The following is a 14,255-nucleotide window of genomic DNA, read 5'->3' as shown; positions in this document are numbered from 1 at the left end:
CAGTTCTATTTGAACTTAGGCTATCGTAAATGGCCTCAATAAACTGAGAACAAAACGAACTAATATACCATCAGGACAAAAGCAAGTTATAAGCACCTCCAAATGCCATACCCTTATGCTAGATAAAGAAGAATAAGGTCATTTCAGGAATAAAGACCTACACAATCAGCAGAGACCTGCTGCTGGCCTTCGTCAAGGAGAGAGTGGCATGAGCCATTCATCAATTAGAAGTAAGGGATTGATGTCTTTAAGCCTTAAATGGCGCCGAGGTGACCTCTGGTGAGGTCACGGGCTAGGTGAGGTAAGGTCAGGGGTGATGAATGGCACGTGACACGCTCTGGTGGAGCTGGAGAAAAGCGGATGTCACGTGGTCTTTCGTAAAACTGCTTTGTCTGGTTCCACCGTTCTTGCTCCCTTGATCCTCATTTTCTTGTTTCGTGTTTTGTATAAAAACAGTGATCAACATTCTTTTAAGAGTAAGATATAGAGATACAGATTGAAATATTATACTTTGTGACCACAATAAACATTATTCTTTCAGAATTTTTTTTTTCTTTCGAATTAATTTTGATGTCTTAAGAATAGCTATTTGGGGGTAAATATCATTCTCAAGCTTTGTAAACAGTTTGTATTTAGTTATAAACTGTACGTACGAACTCTGCACCACTGTTTGCAAAACAGTCTTTCCAAACAGTCTTTGCACAGCCAAGAACTTGCGTGTATAGACTCATGCTGTCAATATGTCTACAGTAATCACTCTAGGGACTTGAACAAACTGACTTCAGTAGACAGGTAGCCACTACAGTCACGGTTAATGTCCTGGTCAATGGGAATTAGTCTACTCTACAATGGCCATTAACAAAGAACAAATGGCTAAGTGGTCCTTATGCATAGGTTCTGGAACCCATTGTTTGAATGGATGTATTTGGGTGGCAAACGGTTGGGCAACAACAGAACTTTCAATCTTTATACATTTTCGTCGTGTTTTTTACATTCAACATTTGCTTAAGCTTTAACAGAAAACTAATGGCGAAGTTGTCCTTATGCATAGGTTCTGAAACACATTGTTTGAATGAATGTAATTGGCTAGCATACGGTTTGGCAACAACAGAACGTTCAATCTTCAAGTCTTTGCGTTGTGTTTTTACATTCAACATTTGCTTAAGCTTTAACAGAGAACTAATAGTGAAGTGATATTCATGCACGCGCCCTAGGAAGACAGGTTTGACTGTATTTGGCTGACATAAGGTTTGATAAAGGTGGTATCTCACTGCACTTGGGGCATCGGTGTGGCACTGCTGGGTTCGAAAGATCACTCAACGAATGTCAGAGATAATAATTAATGAGTTTTAGTACGTTTTGTGCATTTCATTGTCTTTTCAGTCATACTTTTTCGTATTACGCAATGTCTAAATTATAAACAGAACAACAGAACTTGCAACCTTTACAGATTTGCGTCGTGTTTTTCATATTCAACATTTTGTTCTTGGCTTCAACAAAGCGACGTTAGATCTAATGAGTCTGGTCGGTTTACTGTCGCCAGGGTTAACTCGTGTGGAGTCTAGCCTTGTTAACAGCAGCAGCTAATGAGACGATGAATGAGCACAGTTATCATAAGCCTACCGACGCCAAGGCTGATTTCGTTAAGGGATATCTTACAGGTCATTGACATTGAGTACAAAGTCTAGCCTTGCTGTAGCGACAATCAAGAACTAGCTATAAATGATCTGGATACCGAACGACCCCAACGTTAAACTAACTTTACGATCTTGTCATGTCCTAATTACAAAGCAACATACCAAAACACTTGGCGCTTTCGGTGAGATTGGAATGTGACCAAATGGCTTCAATCTGCCCAACCTCTGTCTTTCTCTGTCTCTCTGTCTCTGACTCTCTGTCTCTCTGTCTCTCTCTCTCTCTCTCTCTCTCTCTCTCTCTCACTCACTCTCTCTCTACCTAATTGTCTTTGTGTCTTGGATGGCGCCAATCAAGGACTAGATGGTGGATAGCTAACGATCCCGACGTTAAACTAACTTAAAAACCTTGTAATGTTCTGATAACAAAACGACGTACCAAGACTCATGATTCTTTTTGTGCACATACCATTGATTTGTCATGACCAAATGCCTTCAATCTCTTTCCTTTTCTCTCTCTCTCCCTGTTTCTCTCTGTCTCTCTGCCTCTCTCTCTGTCTCTGTCTCTCTCTCTCTCTCCTTCTCCATCTCTCTTTCTGTCTCTGTCTCTCTCTGTCTCTCTACCTCTGTCTCTGTCTCTCTCTGTCTGTCTGTCTGTCTGTCTCTCTGTCTCTCTGTCTCTGTCTCTGTCTCTCTCTCTCTCTCTCTTTCTCTTGGCCTGAGTCGCCAAAAGTTTTTGATTGGTTAACAGATATCAGCCTCATCTATCTTCTAAAACTGTCACCACTCCATTGCAAGGCACTACACCACTACTATCAAGCAATCTTTCTTGACAACGTTTTACTAATTAAGGGTCTGTATCTAATTGTGCTGAACTAGCTACAGTCGTTCCATTTTCCCACCCTTTGATTTTAACGTTGAGTCTCCAATCCATCCTACTAATTGTCAGCATGTTGCAAGAACATGTGATGCCTGATTGCATAGCCAGTCGTTAAACTGCCACTTGGGAACACAGAAAGATAGTGCAGTATTCCATAATCCTCCGAAAAGGTATATTTTTATCTCGTTACGCTACCAAAGTTGCTGTGCCAAGACTAAATGTTGCCAACACTACCAAAGCGTTCTCGCCAAGAAATTATTGCCGAATCTGTACTATAATTTGTTGACTTGACTTGACTTGAGAAAGATAGTGCAGTTTACCAGAATCCTCCGAAATGGTATATTTTTGTCGACACCCTTTATCTCGCTCGTTACGCTACCAAAGTTGCGGCACTAACTTAAAAGATAAAATCTTGCCAACACTACCAAAGCGTTATCGCCAAGAAATTATTCCCAAATCTGTGCTATATTTTCTTGACATGACTGACAGTTCCATTGGACGGCAAAGCCACGAAGTGCGTCATAGCTTTCCCCAAGGATATATCTTTATTTCTTCGTGTCGTTTCAGTGGCTAATCGCTGTAACTTATCAGCCACGCTATTGAAGATGATATCGCTGTTGCAGTTATTCGGCGAGATAAGATGGTAAAAATGCCTCTGCAGTTACTTCGGCTTTGAGATGAAAATAACTGATAGTTTCCTCTGGCGACATCTGTTGTACCCTGTGTTGCAATTTACAGTTAACTGAAAATTCTTTAATTTTGTGGTAATTTTTATGTTACGGTAGCTGAAAAATAAAGTATTCGCGGTGGTTTTACCATCCAGTGAACTAAAATGTTTTTACGGTATTATAGTGTAGGTACATATTAACGGAAAACCTACCGTAAACCCTTCGGAAACCACTTCTACAAGGGTGCTACAAACGGACGGAACAGTTCAACTTTGGCTTTGACAGTGCTGGCGTGATCAGCTGATTCTTATCTAACCGCATTAACCCTCTGAATACTGTTGTACAGTACTTCTTTTCTACCATGGTGCTATGTATAGGTTTCATTGAGAAATAAATGAATGCGAACATTAAAATAATGTGTCCCTCAAGTATTTATGTGTCATCTCCGTCGAAAGTACCTCAACATTTTACCGCTATAATAATGTTCCAATGTGCAATACGTACATGTAATGAGGAGGGGGTGCAAGCAGAAGACAGAAAATGTTTGCGGTGATTTTGTGGTCGCGACGAAGCCATCTGAAGAAATTTTTATATTTTATATCAAATATCCCCGATTCATCGATTATTCTATAACTCTTAACGTCTTGCAGTGCTAGTAATCGACGGATAATCACTTTATTCCAGCCTAAAAAAAAAACGTGTTGCTACCGAAGTAGATCAAGAAACCGATACAATTGTTCTCCAGAGAGATTTAAAGTCACACCGTCAGAGTAAAAATATCGCAAGAGTGATAGAGAATAACCAATAGAACTCTTCACGTTCAAATGGTGCTGTAAGAATGAAGTACTGTGGCATCTATCCATAATGAAACCATGAAGTCGTAGTTTGTTTGCTGATGAAATTGTGTTAAAAAAAAGAAACTGTCTTCTAGTGCTTACTACCAAGTTATTCATGATAAGGGGTACGCACCGCTAGTTAAACCATTCGTGTTCTCTTGCTTCTAAGATCTAGTTAGAGAAGGAAAACAAGTCAGTCTTGACCAGTTTTGGCACACAATTTTTGCCAATGACATTGAGTTTTGAACAGAAAAACTCTCTCCTGGTGCTTACTGTTTAGTTAATCATGATAATGGGCACATACATATAGTAAAACCCTTTACCATCGTGTTCTATTGCTTCTAATATAGTGCTAGTTAAAGAACAGAATTTACAGCCAAGATAAACCCTTAGCTAAAACAATTAGTAAACACCACGCAGAAGTAATCAATAGATATGCGCAGAGAGTCTGATTAATATGGTGATCTTGTCTGTTAAACAGCATGTCTTATAAGTAGGCACTTAAGGAAAACTCCTCCCGAGGGTTTTAAGATGTGGTTTAAGATTATAAGTCAGAAATAAAGTCACAGGCTATGGAGAACGGTGTTTTCGTTGCATATATTTGCAATGACAGTTTATAAAATTCAAATATGTGTATCCCTTCATTCTTCTTTTTCAAACACAGATTGCAGCTCACATAGTACTCTTTGATATTTTTACGTACATGTAATGTCTTTGCACACATCTGTAGATAATGCAACATGGTGAAGTTATGCCAATATCCAATAGTCTTCAAAAGCTCAATGGTCGCAGAAGTATTTTCAATGTTTCATTTATATGCCGCAATGGCATTAACAACCACTTAAAATCATGACCACAGCATGTCCAGATATATCAAACCTGGAAGTTCAGATGCAGTACCGTAACAAGCCGCTAAGGAGTCCAAATTCAACCATTTTCAAGTCTTATCAAGACCTACCCACATACTAAATATCAGTACAATCCATTCAGGCGTTCTCGAGTTATGCTGTTTTCCAACATACAAATAAACACACACACTCACAAACGCTACCCAACATGTAACCTACTATAACCTTCTTCGCAAAGGAAATAAAATCACATGCATCCATCTTAATGGTAGTTCGGTATCATACCTTATTTAAACCCAGATATTAACGACTTATGTAGCAATGATTTAATAACTTCGTACTAGTAGATTGCCCATATTCATAGTTGACACGTGTGTACGCCTGAATATCCTTCATCTCCAACCTTTCCTGCCACATCCCTGCTGCCTATTGTGCGAGATTAATTCCCCAATTACTGCTCTATGCTTGTCAGCCACCGTGTCCAATAAATCCGCGGGACGTAATGAAGTTTTTGACCTTGTTCAGGGTCCTGTGGTGGATACAGTTTCATATTCTTCTGAACTATGCATGAGATACAAGCTCCTACATGACAGGGTACCATCTATATACATAAATGAGAGATGTCTGGCCCGGAAGTTCTTGCGAGATGGCGCTAGTCTTTTGAAATTTTGGTTGTATTGATGGAAAATATACATTTTTGAAGTGATAGCAAAAAGCAGTTGTTCTATAAGCAATAAATATAAATTTCCCAAGTCATAGCGGGAAGTAGTTGTTCTGTTAGCCAAATATATGCATTTTCTAAGTCATTACAGGAAGTAAATTTTGTTCTATTACCCATAAATATACTTTTTACGAGTCTTAGCACGAAGTACTTGTTCTATTAGCCAAATATATACATTTCCGAAGTCATAGCACGAAGTAGTTATTCCATTGTATTAGCCACTGCCACTGCCATTGCCGTAAATATCATATCCTTATTAAGATTCAGTTCTGAAGTATGTTGCGATTAGTAAGTCCATATACCACTAATCTTTTTGACCTTACATCGCTGTAAAACAATAAAGCCTGATGGGGACATTTCTTAGACACCGTTTTATTGTCATTTTATCTATTTTAAAGCCTTTTGACCCTGAATGTCTTAGAGTTATCTCTTTTGAGCTTCTTGACCCCTTCTTGACCATGAATGTCTTAGCGTTAGGCGTTTACAATATCGACTGATTCAAGTCAATAAAGTCACAAGTCCTAAGTGTCAATAGATTGAAAGACTGTACTTTTGCAAGCATGGTTAAAACAGTTCGTTTCTTGAACCACGACCAGGATTTAAATATTATTCATCACACATAAGTGTTATGTATTTTTCAATGTAGAAGGTATCTTTGCAAGTTTAAGATTTCAGAACATGAAAACACATAATCATTTAGAATCAACATTGCTTTACTGTAAAATAAGATTTTCAAATTGGCCTGTGATTTGGTTTATGCAACAAAATATATTGCAAGTCCAAAGACGCAAAAGGAACTGCAGTATGAAGGTTATGGAAATATGAGTCACACTTGTCTATTTTGGTAAATGGTTGTCACTTTAAAAGTACCTCATGATTGTTATTGTTAATTTCAGGTGACACGGCCATATGCTATCCATTGACAACAGGAGGCTTGGGAGTTTAAATTGAAATACCAAGGAACCAAACTTCACGACTTGTACAAAGGTAAGCAGCCCCTTGTAAGTGCCTATAACACTTAAAATAGCGTCTATTCTCGTTTGTATATAAAAGCTGTCTGTAAGGGCTCAAACGCAGCACGTCTTCTTGTTTATGGTGACAGGCGATAAGAATTCAAATTGGCCAATGCATCTCCAACCAAGGCAAAATAATCTAAATCTGTACTTTCGGAATATACTATATTGAAGAGGCCTTCTGGTCTTTTTAGTACTTTGAGAACAGTTAAAGTAATACAGACAATAAACGTTCAGATATACCAGTCAATCTAATCAAGCAAGGTTAAGTGCTTCAAATCCGCAGTCACATACTGTAGCACTTTGACTTTCATCAAACGACAGTGTTACTTCATAAAGGGTAATTATTACCAAACACTATGACTGGGACTGGTCATAATATGCATGCTATACGTTACCATAACACTAACTAATCAAAAGAAGTCACTGATAATGAATTAGAATCGCCTCTTAGTAACATTGACTTTGTCCTCTAAAAGTAACTTTGGTCTGTGATTTTGCAGCCATTCAATAATTTGGGTGCTAAAGTTTTTGCCTTTATCCTATCTGCATTGAACGTAGTTGAATATTGAAGTAGTAAAGTACTGGTAGACCTAGCCGTAGATGGACAATAATGCTTACTTTAATCAGAGACGATCAAGGAAGCAGTAAAATTCTCGTTCTGCTTTTCAGAACTTGACATCCAAAATGATTTTTGCTTGTTTTGCTTACCCCATGGACAATTCTTATATGAAGAAAAAATATTCTTGCAGGAAGAAAATGTAGAATAAAATTCTAAGCAAAACAAGCAAAACAAGAATCTACCAAAAAATCTTAATTCTCATGCAAAGAACAATTTTCTTATTCTTCTTTGGTGAAGAAATTTTTTTCTCACACCTAAGAACTTTAAGCAAAATCTTCTTGTTTTTTCTTATGGTGCAAGAAAAAAAATCTAGAAATGCTTGTTTTTTTTAAACTCTTAAGAAATACAAGAATTTTTGCTCTTGATGTAAGAAAAGTATCCTTGGTGTAAGAATATTAATCTCAAAAATGTCTAAAAAAAATTCAAGCAAAAATTTGCTTGCCCCATGGACAAGCACGTTTTTCTTAGATTTCTTGGGGACAGAATAATTTTCTTCCTGGAAGATAAATTTTCTGTGAGGAAGAAAAACAAGATACACAGAAAAAAATCATTTTTGGTAGTGCAGTGCAGAGGAACAGTGGCAATATATTGTTGACATGAGTTGACTAAAGAGGTATCGGGTAGCGTGTAGTATAATAATAGGTGAATGGCACCTCTCCATTTACAGACATAACGGGTATATGTTATATGAGTACCGGTCATAATGATAATGTACAACATCTTCTCTTATTACGTTGTCGAATGACACCCAGCGTTGCTATAATCACAATACTACTCCATGGCCACCCAAATGTATACCCCTCTGATTATATACTTCCAGGATATCCTGTCACATACTTAACGTTCACATTTTACAAGGAATGACAACATCAATGATTTAATTGTACATCCACGCCCAACATGGGCTAAACGCACTCAGTTGAATTACTCTGGTTATGGCTCTATTGTTCCATTACTATAGCTATTATGGTGACTCATTGTCAACAGAAAAATGAACGGACGATATACCCCATAAAACCGTAACGACCCCCGTCTAAGCCTTAACCATTGGACGCGATTGAGAAGGTACCATTGGACGAAATGAGATACTTACGACGAATAGCGGCTGTAAATTTGCAAAGATCCAAACATCAATATGTTTCTATCTTCTGTTACGTCAAACGACATCGACAGTTTGGCCATTCCAAATGAAACATAAGTCCGCCTATTGATGTGCGAATGTTAAGCTGTTTGGTGGCAATGCTTCTTAAAATAGATGGGAAATCGGAGTTGCTTCTCCAAGAGTTGCTGCATCAGACGACGGGATTTTTTAAGTCAATCTAAACTTTTAGTCCATTACAAAGGTTGAATTAATCTGCCAAAAATACCAGTAGATTTATCTACTTCGATTAAACGTTTGCAACATCGTCTTAGAGCCATTGCGAGCCGCTAACAATTTGTATACGATGCCCCGGTAGCAAAATGTTCAAAAATGTCGAAAATACTGCAGAAGTGCGATGATAAGCTGAACGTTAACTCTATCCGATCTTTAAACATGGGTAAACGTTGAGAATTTTGTTAAAGAAAGAGGTTTAAAAAAAGGATATCTCCTTGGTTTAGATATGCTTCACGTGTGATTAAAGATCGGATTTTGTGTAAAAAAAATTGTTTAATGAGAATAGAACTTTGTTTTGTCACTTCGTCCTCAATATATCCTGCCCGCCCTGCCCTTATGACACGCGCCCCTACCTCAATATCTCAAATTAAGACAGGCTATGGTAGCGCCCGTTTAATTATGCTTTAAGTGTGTTTAAAGATCGAATTTCGTTTAAAAATATTCGAATGAGAATAACTTTGTTTTGTCACTTCGTCCTCTATATATCCTATGCCCTTCTGACACGTGCCTTTACCTTCATATCTTAAACTAAGACAAGCGATGGTGGATCCCGTTTAATTATGATTTAGTGTGCTTAAAGAATTTCTCCTCGTAAAGAACTTTAGATTCGAATTTCGTTTAAAAAATTCAAGGTGAATAACTTTGTTTTTCCCTTCGCCCTCTATGTATCCTATGCCCTTGTGACACGTGCCCCTACCTTAATATCCTAAACTAAGACAAGCGATGGTAGCGCCCTATTCATGGCCTTGAGGATGTTATTAAGATAGGCAGTGGAGCGTGGGAGCGGTGGCGCGTGGGGAATTGAACTTTGACCTGCACGGGGTCATCTCAAAAACAAGGGTTAACAGGATGCACGTGACCTGCTCATTATTCACATTGGGTGAGAAGGCAGCCGTACTAAGTTGTGCTCCAGCGATGAATAAATGCATTTTTTCTACAATGCGATTCGATTCAATCGATCTTGTACCTTTAAGTGCATTCAAAGTAGGTGTATATCTTTCTTACCACGTTGGGCAACCCCAAGGACACGCATTGACATCACATGACCTGCTGATGAGTAACACTGGGTGAAAAGTCCACATACTGCGTTGTGTTCTAGCGATGTATTTTTCTCTATTATTACGAAAGAGGGAGAATTACCAGATTTCCTACAATTCAGTTCGATTGATCGATCGTTATACCTTTATGTGCATTCAAAGTAGGTATATTTCTTACTGTGTTTGGCAACATCAACGACAGGCTTCAACAGAACATGATTGGCCTGTTGATGAGTAGCACTGGATGAGAAGCCAGCATACTATGCTGTGCTCTAGTGATAGATAAAGTTTGTTTGTTTTTTCTCTCAGGAAATTACCAAATACAGGAGTAAACTCAAACAACAGTTATTGAGAATGTCCGATACCAAGCTTTTAACTGCCAGTCATGCAACCTACTGAAAATGGTTACATTCTTCAAAGTAAACTGTGCAGCCTTGGCCTTGTTGAAACTGACCAGGAGAATCGGAAGATTAGCTTTTCAACGAGCCCGGCCTATAAAAGCAAGGACATGCTGTATTATGCTCATTCGAACCCATAACACTGAGGAAGCCACACGGCGAAACATGTTTGTTGTGTGTCGGTTCGAATAAAGTTCCTAACGGGGAACATGCGGCTCCAGTGTATTTTCTGAAGATGTGGCGTAAGTGTGAACGGTTGGCTTGAGTTTGTTCTTTTCCACATACTCTACAATGTACTGGATATGGTTACATTGTTCAGAGTAAAATGTCCATCCTTGGCTTTGTTGAAACTAACCGGGGGAATCGGAAGATTAGCTCTTCAACGAGCTTAAGATCGCTTCCACCTCCCATGGCAATGAAAAATACATGTGTCGTCCAATTCATTCCGATGATGTGCCACGATAGGTGTCGGGTTAATTGATCTGATAAATTATGGAAGACTCAGGACCAAGCGGGGTTAAGTGCCAACGGTGACAGCTTTCTTATCAAAGTCGCATCGCCTCTTTGCAAACTCTTTTTGAAACTAATTGGCAACTGCGACGACGATATCAGAGGCTGGTTAAACCTTGCCAACTTCTTTTCATAGACTATCGTTGAAGTGCGTGTTGCAAAGCATATTAAGGAGCTCAATCTTTAGTACAAATCATTATATTTGCCACATGTCGGACACTGAGTGGCCAAATAACAAAGCTGCACCTGCTGGGAACGTCTTACATGTGGCAGTTTCTGCACTTGTTTGTTCGACTATGAGCATCAGTAGACGAGAGGTTGGAGGAATTGCACGCTTCTCCTTCGTGTGCAGGCCAGGCAAATAGTTTGCCGAACCCACCTCGGCAAGTGACTGTTTGCCTGCATCTGTCAAAAACGACAGGAGAATCCGAAAATGATTGTGTGAACTTAGGCAGGGCACCATTTTGGAACCACTACATAGGTCTTACTCAACTATTCGTTTCCTTCTCTACTGGTCGTCTCTCTTTTGATCATTTTACGACAATTTATGAATCTAGTATGAATCTAGATGAGGTCGTATTAAAACTGATTGTCACCACTAATGACGTTTCATGTCTAGACCCATTGGAAAATAAAAATAGACGTTAGTGCTTTCCTATTTTCCATTTGTACAGCTGATATCTAAAATAGATCTTGTCGTACAAAGTGTTTTTTTTTACCAACTGGCTATATATCATTAAACCACGTAGACGCAGTTCCATTACCTGTACAGTGAAATGAAAGTGGTACTCTTTTAAAAATTGCTTTCAGGCAGACAAGGGCAATGTGACACTGTACTCAAGTGTAGTAACATACGTTCACAGTGCCACATACAACGAATAGATTTTATATAGAATTTATTAAAGGTAGTTCCATAGACGTAAGGGTCACAATATTTCACCTTCACCACGGATGCCAGGTACTCATTTTTACAGATGGCTGAAGTGGTGTAGGTCGTGCAAAGGGACTTTTGTAAAGGAAGGTGCCATGCCAGGATTTGAACCCGGGACCACTTGGTCCTGAGCCAAGCACTCAACCGTTATGCCACGCAGTTCCAACATTATTGCTGTCCAGACCGTTTCTGCTTTAAGTGTGAAATGGGCATTTTACTGACAGCCGATTATAGTGTTCAACCATACAAAGTCGTCTGGAATAAAGGAGAAACACGTACTTACATAACTATCAATGAGCTCGTTTAACGACGACAGTAATAGCGGTTGAGTTGACCGCATAATAACTGGGTAGTGAAACGAGATGCGACAGTAATATCATATTTAGATTTTTTAAAATCTGCTTTCAGACAGACAAGGGCAATATGACACTGTACTCAAGTTTAGTAACTCATTTTTACAGTATCACATACAACAAGAAGATTGAAGGTAAAAGCAGCTCCATCGACGTTTTTAGGCCGAAAGGAAACAATACATACAAATTCTGTTGAAATAGAAGAGGAACACATACTTAGCTATCAAAGAGCTCGTTTAACGATGACTGCCATTGTGAACGAGCTGACCACGTAATAACGCTGCATTAGGGTGGCGCGCAAATGTGCAGATTATTGGCATTTCTATTTTAAAACTCTCACTCCAGCGGTTACGCGTCAATCTCGCACTTTATATCAGGGATCGTGCATAAAGTTCTCCGTGTTTCTGGCTTCAACGTTGCCATATTTACACAGATTTTACGTATACGGGAAATTTATATAAAATCAGCTCTAGCATTGCATGTGATAGAATAATCACAAAAGTAGACAATTTCTAAAAAGTATTTTGTCCCCATAGCCCCATACATTTCTATTTTATCTCAAGGGATAAATTTACCCCAAATGACTGTAGATGCTACCTACTTGGATAGAGTGTTTTCAACATCTCCTGAGAGACATTGCAAGCCGCTAACAATATGTTTACGATGCCCTGATATTGTGCCCCTAAATATAGCTCCATCATTTTCTATTTTACCCCAAGGGAATGCAGGATTGTTTGGGCTGTATTTGACTTTTCTGAGTGTTGGACATGAAGGATCTTTCGACAGGTACGGGGATGAAGTCTGCCCTGTCTGATTAGCTTCTTGCAGCTGAAAGCCAAGTGAAGCTTTTTCGTTCTGTATTCTATCTTGCTAAATTAGCTCTGTCGCAAGTTTATTGGTCTCCCTAGAATTAACACAAGAGTACCAATTCGCATCGCAATTCGAGTTAAGGAAACTCCTTTAGTTGAAATAATTCTAACCCACCATTGACATCCGGGTACTTTTCAAATTTGCATCTGTCCATTTCGCTGTTCCATCACATGTTCCTTTCAGAGTGAAGGTCAGGGGTCACATCCAGGACTTGTGCCGAGGCTTATTGTTTTAAACACTTACCAATTTCGCTCGAAGACCAGATGAAATAGACTTCAGTTTGGCCTTAACCCTTTGGCGGTATTCGGTGCACTTTGTTATTGGATGAGACACTTTACAAATTCAGATAGGAACTCCGCTTGGCAAACAATGTAAGAGGTGACATAATATCCGCCCGATTTAATAGAGCAGCCTTGACTTTCGGCTTTGAGGCCTGTAGAGGGTCGCAGTTGTTGTGTCTCATTTACTTGAAAGTAAACGGACTGAAGGACAGGGAGGACAATGACACATTCAAAGTACATATTATGATCGTACCCAATTCTCAATATCTAAAGCTTGTTTATGTAGTATATCATAATACGTGTTTATGTTTATGATATTATATATTGTTTAGATAAATAATATCAGCCCCAAAATTGCATATGATATGCAAAATCACAAAAGCTTTAAAAGGAAATTCTGTCCCTATGGCCCATGCCTGTGAACAACGAACAAAGTTTACTCCTAAATGATTTTCAGGTGAAAAGTTTTTACAACTAATTTGCATCACATTAGACTCAACCAAATCGTCCCGAAGTCCACATTTCAGAGATGATACTGTCTCAGCATGTCTAAGTATCATTTATATTTTCCGATATTGGACAGCCATTCAAAGGGAATTCTCAAGTATCAAAGTCACCATTCCCTTAAGACCAAACGTAACATTCATATATTTCCTAGATAACTTAAACTCAAGATAACTTAAATATCATCGGAGAATAAAGAGTTGCAGTACAATGGCTTAGGAGATTGAACATTGCATTTGTACACGACAATGGAATTTTACAACTAATCTGCAAACTGAAATCCTCCTAAAATCCATCCTTTCAAAGATGATACTTGCTCAGCACGTCTAAGTATCATTTAAATGGTGAGAGATATGATATCAGACAGCCAGAATGCCTACATGCAATTTTAACATTCATTCAATTCAATCTCAAGTGCCAAAGCCACCATTCCATTCATTCCAAACCTACTAATCATTTATTTCCTAGATAACTTATAATCATGATAACGCAGAGCTCACGGGAGCAATTTAGGAAAAGTTTCAGTACAATGACTTATAGAAGAAGAATTTCTAAAAAGAAACTTTAATTAAAAGTGGTTTTATATATCTAATAATTCCATCCTCTGTAGGTCTTTAGGTCGGGAATAAGCCAGCACAAATTCCGTTCCATACTATGTCGGTTCCTATTACCACATCACAGACTACCAAACACGATCCTTCAGTCTCGAGTGTAAGTTTGATTTCTGAAGCACACCCGGCCTTTTGACTTCCAGAGAAGGACAGATGAGAGGAA

The 14,255-nt window shown here is 38.7% G+C and overlaps 1 protein-coding gene across 2 annotated transcripts in view; it reads left to right on the top strand.

The window, feature by feature from the left end:
• Nucleotides 1-14,255, top strand: part of LOC118404039 (kelch-like protein 22) — a 151,030-nt gene that overhangs the window by 78,014 nt on the left and 58,761 nt on the right. The window contains exon 3 of one of the 2 annotated variants that reach the window (XR_004829736.1): nt 6,484-6,574. The exons of the other annotated variant lie outside the window; for it this stretch is intronic. The gene's annotated coding sequence lies outside the window, so the exon portion shown is untranslated. The remainder of the gene's footprint in view (nt 1-6,483; nt 6,575-14,255) is intronic. 2 annotated transcript variants of the gene reach the window in all.

Source organism: Branchiostoma floridae, chromosome 17, assembly GCF_000003815.2.
Source record: "Branchiostoma floridae strain S238N-H82 chromosome 17, Bfl_VNyyK, whole genome shotgun sequence".
NCBI lineage: Eukaryota > Metazoa > Chordata > Leptocardii > Amphioxiformes > Branchiostomatidae > Branchiostoma > Branchiostoma floridae.
The sequence above is the reverse complement of the archived record's forward strand: the minus strand, read 5'-3'. Positions and strand labels throughout refer to the sequence as shown.